The sequence below is a fragment of the Helianthus annuus genome, chromosome 7 (genome assembly GCF_002127325.2).
Source record: "Helianthus annuus cultivar XRQ/B chromosome 7, HanXRQr2.0-SUNRISE, whole genome shotgun sequence".
Classification (NCBI taxonomy): domain Eukaryota; kingdom Viridiplantae; phylum Streptophyta; class Magnoliopsida; order Asterales; family Asteraceae; genus Helianthus; species Helianthus annuus.
In genome coordinates, this window is record NC_035439.2 from 87,359,720 (window position 1) to 87,366,777 (window position 7,058).

Sequence of the window (7,058 nt, forward strand, 5' to 3'; positions counted from 1 at the left end):
AGGTATGTGCGAACGAGATTGTAGTTAAAAAAGTGTGACTTTTGGTTAATTATGTATTAAGGTCTTTTGTCGTAAGAACCAGAGCATTTGTTGACCAAAACACCCTCGAATGACGAAGCGGGTAAACGACCCTCATGGGCTATTTGGGAACAAGTATTTTGAACGAGTAAGTCTTTCGAGAAGTGTAAAGGTAAAGGTATAAGCTTTTGGGTTTTGCCGTAATAGGAGGATCCGAGGGGTAAAACTCGGATTATATAGATCACCACGTTAGCTCCACCACAAATGTAGTTGTGGTGGAAACTCAATTGATAAGAATTGTGAAAATATGAAGCTAGGAGCGAATAAAGGTGATCCATACTTAAATAGACTTAAATACCCTTAACGGGTCAAAATAGACATATGATCGAAAACGGGTTTAAAAACGTATGTAAACCCGTGATATGAACTTAGTACGATAGACAATATTGAAAATTATGGGGTTCACGAGAAATTGGGATCAAACAAACGTGTTTGTTTGATAAGTGCATGAACGGGTCGAATAATTCTTAAATGAATATTAAGCCGAAAGCTTGTAAGTTAAGAATTTTCTTAATCCGGGCGTGGGATTTTGAGTCCATATGAAAGAGGACCAAATTTTGGTCATATAGGAAGAAACGGGAGGTTAAACGGGTAAATAGTTCAAAAGTTATGCGTGTTTAAGTATGCAAGAACGACGGAAAAATCTGCTGATGTACAGGTTCCACCGTAAATTACGGTGGGTACCGTAATTTACGGTGGGTACTGGGGATAAATGATTGCACCGTAAGACAGGAGGTTTCCACCGTAAAAAGGTTGCCACCGTAAGTTACGGTAGGTACCGTAATTTACGGTGGATGTCAATTTTGAGCAAGAATATATATGACATTGTGTAATCATTTTGGGATGCACTTTTTGACCGAAATCAAGTTTTGATGCACTTTTTGATAAAGGACTTTTGTCCAAGATAAAAATTTTCCAAGCTGACCTGGCAACTCGACCCCAGCCAGGGGCTCTGCCCATTGGACCCCGCCAGGGGCTGCCGCCCCTTGGACCCCACTTCTCTCAGGGGCGCTACCCCCGAACCCCAGTTAATATAGGAAGGTACGTACGTACGTATGAGTTATGTATGAATTTATGCAAGTATGAAGTAAAGTATGGAAGATATGTACGTATGAAGATGCGTATGTAGGTAAGTACGAATGTATGCATGAGTGTATGTGTAAATGTAGAGATGAAGTAATATATGAACATATGTGGATATGTATGAAGTAGGTATGAATGTATGAACGTATGCATGAAGAAAGAATTATCGTCCATGAAGGTACGAGGAGTATGCATGAATGTATGCATGTACGTAGAGGTGTAGGAAAGTATGTAAGTATGTATATTATATGTACGAATATATGCACGTGTGAAAGCATGTACGAATGTATGATTTAGATACGTTTGAGTATTAACGTTATTAATTATATTCCCGTTGAGAAAGTAATGTAATGCAAGTACGAGAACATTGAATGCATGAGGAATTGAAGTTGATCTCGGAAAGGGTAAAGTTATGTTATGTTACGAATTGAACCAATTATGAACCTTGTAAGGGTTTTATGAGTATGAATATGTTATGGAAGGATGCTCATGAGGAGAGCTCATTTTGCTGACGAATGAAATCAATCTGGTTAGAGGTCAATAAAGGAATGAAATCTTAGTTCAGTCTTAAAGTATTCAGTAAATGCCCATATGTATGAATGTATTAAGGTATGAAGGTACCTATGAATGTATGCATATTTGAAGAGATGTAGGGAGGTATGTATGTATACAAGTAGGACTGTATGAAGATATGAAGATACATATGAATGTACGTATGTATGTAGAGAGAGATAGGAATGGTATGAATGTATGTAATAAATGTATGAAGGTACGTATGAGTGTGTGCATTACATAACGATAAGTAAGCATGTAAACATGTACGTATAGATGTGTTATTGTTGCAAGTATGTTTTCGGTGTTTGTAAATAGATGTATGCGTGTACATATATATAGACGTATGTAAGTATGTATTAAATGGGATTGAATATGCACAAAGGAATAAAGCTTGTATGTATGAACATACGTGTGAGTGTACGTACATGAGTATACCCAGTAGCATGTAACATTAATAGACGTAGAATGATGTTAACCTTAGGGCTAAGCAAATATGGATGACTATGAAATGGTAGTTTTGTTGTGATAACGAAACAAGAACTAAAGGCTATACATTGTTTGTATGGAATGTAACCTTAAAAGATAAGATAAAGGAATTATATTCGTTGTAAACGGATCATACGAATGTATGTATTATTACAAGTTTGAAGAAGTATGCATATTGACTTGTTACTAACGGGTAAAAAGGATATGTGACAGTATGGACTATTGTAATGAGTACTTGTGCGATGAAAGCAAGAGTGGCATGTCCAACATGATTTATGAATAAAAGTAGAAATAATCGAGTTGTTATGGAGAAAGTAAGGATAGGACGTGCGGTTATATTTGTTCATGAATGAGGCATTTTTATAAAGTATGAGTGCATTCTTGTCATGGTATGTATTTTGAATGAAATGAATGAATAAACATGTAGTGATGGATACCACTAAGGAACTAACATGAGGCAAGAATTTGGAATCTAAAGATGTATGAGTATATTTCATTATTGTGTTACATAGAAGGACTGGTAAGTAAAGGGTTATGTTTCCGTGGAAGTAAGCAAGGTTTCAGGGACGAAACCTCTTTGAAGGGGGGGTAGACTTGTAACACCCCAAAATGGGTTTGATAATTTAAACTCGGTTAATATAAAGGAACCGGGTAAAATACCGTTTAGGGTAAAAACGGAACCGTAAATAAAAGTTGACAAGAAATATTTAACAAAGTGGTGACATGTATATAAGTAACAAGATAACGAGTGTAAGTCTCATTATTAATTGAAACGAAGTTTAAGGGACCAAAACCGTTAAAAAGGGAAACATGATTTATTAAATAAAGGAAAACACACACACACACACACTTGGTGTGTGCGTGGAACGATCAGGAAGAAGAAGAACAAGGGTTCAAACCCTTGTTCTTGATAAATCTTCAAATTGAAGGGTGGAATGAGGTCCAAATTCACAACTGAACATGAATTAACGATCACCTTCACAAGGGGATCATAAGGTATGTCTTAAAATTTAGATTTGATGATCTTGTTCGAAGTGGGTTATGATCACTCCATGAATTTGTATGAAATTAAGCATGTAGAGGTGTTAGAAACACCAAGTAGAACTTATGTTATGAGTAATTTCAAGTAATTGGGTGATTTAGAATAAAACCCATTGCATGAGTGTGAAGATGATGATCATGATGAACTTGAAGATGTTATAGTGTGATTTTGTGATATATAGGGTGTAGTATGATAGGCTTAGATAGATAAACTTGATGTGGAATTTGTGATTATGAGATTTTGCTTGAATGTAAGGGTTCATAAGATGAAATAAGGAAGAACATGCTTAAAGCACTTGTACATTATGCTTAGAAAATGATACGCGCACCAGGTGTTTGATGAAATGTCTAAAAGACAATAATAAGTGAAATTGTATGCAAGTAGTGGGTAAATGGATATAGTTCATGTGAGGATTATGTAGGGATGATGTCGAGTATGTTTTATGCCTGTTTGAATGGATTAATGATGTTAAGTATGCTTTATGTAGGTCGTATATTAGATGTGAATTTGATATGGTTGTTCACATGTATAAGCATATATGCTAATAAGAATGTGAATGTAATGACATGAGTGTATAGGAATCATGTCAAGATGGATGGAGCGTTGAAGGCTAACGGACTAAGAAGACTCAACCAAGTAAGCGAACGCAAATACGGACGCGCAAGGTAAGTGAATCCCGGACTTACACTTTAGATGTAAATTGTAATGTAGTACAATGACCATTGTGAATCATGTGAGAAAGTATGAAACGATGGAAGTAACAAGGTAAGCTTACGGTAAATAAGTCGAAAGTGGTTAAGAAATAGTTTCTATTAATTATAGGTAAGAAGGAAGGTTACATGATGATATTATTCATTAAGATGAAATAAGTAGTTATACGCATAGGCATGAGTTTGAATGTAAGTAAGTAATTGGAACTCATAGGAGAGTATGACTAAGAACACGTAAATGTGGAGAATTATGTGTATACGATTTACATACATAGACGTGTGTATTTAGGACTTGTAAGTAATACTGTGTAGAAAGTAAATTGTAAGTACTTGTATGGATAGAAGGGGTATGTATGCATGATTTGGAATTTAGTTATATGCACAAATGAATAAGACTTGTTATGCGTATACATAAATATGTTCGTATAAATGAAATCTAATGATGCTAACCGTTTTCCTATTGAGAATGAAATGCGGATGCAGATATACTTGTAATGGAAGTTAAAGGTAGACACCGAAATCCAAAGCGGGTGGTTTGAATGGATGAAGGGATGGATTAACATGAGCGAAAGCATGATATGTTGACGCCTAATTACGCATGTTTAAATCTTATGTATGATGACACCGGTTACTAATGATGTGATTGCACGTGGTGTCTACAGGTTGTACAGAGCTGTGGATTCTCATCATGGAGTGTAAGCGGTCGAAGATCGAGTCAAGTCATGGATGGTACGTGTGGGCGCGTGGTCACGTAAATTAATATAAGTATGTCAGAATTTTATAAATTTACAGAATGCGTTAATGTATTTGATGTAAAAGAGTGATTTAATGTATTTCTAAGTATGTTAGAATGAATATAATGAAAGAGAATTTTTAAGTTTGTATTTCCGCTGCGAATCTTAGGTTAAAACCTGATAGGGCGTTACACAAGCCGCCTTAAGACTAATCATCAAATCTTCAGTCTGTTCAGATCCGGATTCCACCGTTTCGAGTGAAAGGTTAAGAAAAGATGAAGATAAACATAAGTTTTAGTTGAAAAAGTCTAGATTTAGTTAAGATTTAATGTAAAACACATGAAATTCCTTAGATTTGAGTTAGATCTTGGCAGGAATGACATCGCACCATAGTTTGTACAACCACCATGATGACGTCACCCTCAAGAGCTCAAACCTTATAGATTTCACGGTGAAAGGTGAGATTTCAAAGGAGAATCATTTAAGGAATAACGTGTAGATTAAAGATGTACAAGAATCTAGTGTAAAACATACCGAAATCGCCGTGAAATGAAGAAAAAGTAGGAGTGCGTGCGTCTGGATCGAGTGAGGCTGTCACATCAGTGAGAATGATGTGACAGGCCTATTTATAGTGTGAGAGAGAGGGAGTGAGGCGGTGTGCACGGATCGGATGGCAGCTCGGTCGAATGGCCATCCGATCGGTTGGTCATCCGATCGGATTGCCATTCGGTCAATCCCATCTTTTCCTCGTTCCCGTCTTTGATTCGATTTGCGAGTTAGATTAAGCATTGCGTTGCGTATTATTGGGTAATAGTATCACATAACTAGATTACATTATTAACACAAAGTTTCCAAGTTTCATAGTTTCCATAGTTTCCGCCAGTGAAATGACTCCAGTCCCTCGTTCAACCAAGTCTCAAGTTTCACGAGCCTCAAGAGTCAAGCACCAAAGTATCAAGAGTCAAGAATCATAGAATCAAGTCTCATAGAATCATAGTATCATAGAATCATAGTATCGTAGAATCATAGTATCACAGAATCATAGTATCATAGAATCATAGTATCATAGAATCATAGTATCATAGAATCATAGTTTCCAAGTATCAAGTATCAAGAATCATAGCATAAGTTTTACCAAGTATCAAAAGTATCAAATATCACATAGTATAGGGGCTAAAAGTGTAAAACAGGTAAAAGTCTAGGGACGCAGGCGTTACACTTTGACCCTTTATATCACCAACTTAACGTGATCTTCAGAAGGTACCCTCATAGGGGATTAATACCTTCATTATTACGATCACGTAGCCATGTTCGATTCGAACTTTGGCTTGATCGAACTGGTCATAACCGAAAGTCAAAGCAAAAGTCAATTTGCTTGACTTTCGGCTAATAACTAGCATATAAATGAAACAAGACTGAGTTAGAACACTTATAAGTGTTCAAGGGAGTGTTATAACTCCAGGAGAGAAGCTTCTATAGAGCAGAAGCTATCCAAGAAGAAGTGAGAAAGAAAAGTGAAGGTGCATGTTCGAATGTGCACTTTGATCACCTATTTATAGTGATCTTAGAGCTCCCAATTAATGCCAAGTGCCCCCTGAGGTGTCAAGTAGGTAATTAGTGGCACCCCAGGTGTCTCAAGAAGAAGAGAAGGTGGCACAATCGCAAGCATAGTGGCAGGAAACAGCAGTTGCAGTTGCCAGCTGCAACCTGTCTGCCAGTGATACCCTTACGAACCGTAAGGGTCTGAATATGGTCCGTAAGGGACCCTGCACGCCGACAATTATTTAAACGGCCTTACGAACCGTAAGTGATCGTCTGATGCCAAAACTTTGGCAGTTTAACATCTTTGACCTCTCAACCTTCATCTTTCCACATTTTTATGAAATTTGTCCCTCTCGTCCAACTTACCGGGAATATTTGAGAGTTATCGGACATGTGTTGCCATATTATTTGCTATAATTTTTCGAGGTGTCACATCTACCATCTCCACTATGACGGAGTGGTTCACAGAGATGTGGGTTTCGAAGATAATGATGATCCGACGATGGTTATGGTGATTGGTTTGAGGTTGTAGATGGTCGTTTGATGGTGGTTGCAGTGGTGCAAAGTAGAATGGGCTCCACTTGGGCTTCTTTATTATTTTAATTTTAATTTTTAATAGTAGAGCATTTTTATAATTTTGCACAAACTTAATTGAATAAGTTAACGTCCATCTAGTACGTGGACAATTCGAGTAACAAACGATCAAACCATAGGAAACATACATGTAATTTTAGAAAGTTGAGAACTAAAGGTGAAAAAATGACAAACCATAAGAACCATCCTCGAAATTAACCCAATAAAATAAATACATGAGTAAACTGCCAAAAT

At 36.8% G+C, this 7,058-nt stretch overlaps 1 long non-coding RNA gene across 1 annotated transcript; it reads left to right on the forward strand.

The window, feature by feature from the left end:
• The first annotated feature begins 3,071 nt into the window (after positions 1-3,071).
• On the forward strand, positions 3,072-4,816 carry LOC110883651. Its single transcript, XR_002560535.1, has 3 exons — positions 3,072-3,198; positions 3,823-3,909; positions 4,617-4,816. It is a non-coding gene; the product is annotated as an uncharacterized LOC110883651 (long non-coding RNA).
• Positions 4,817-7,058: the final 2,242 nt, after the last annotated feature.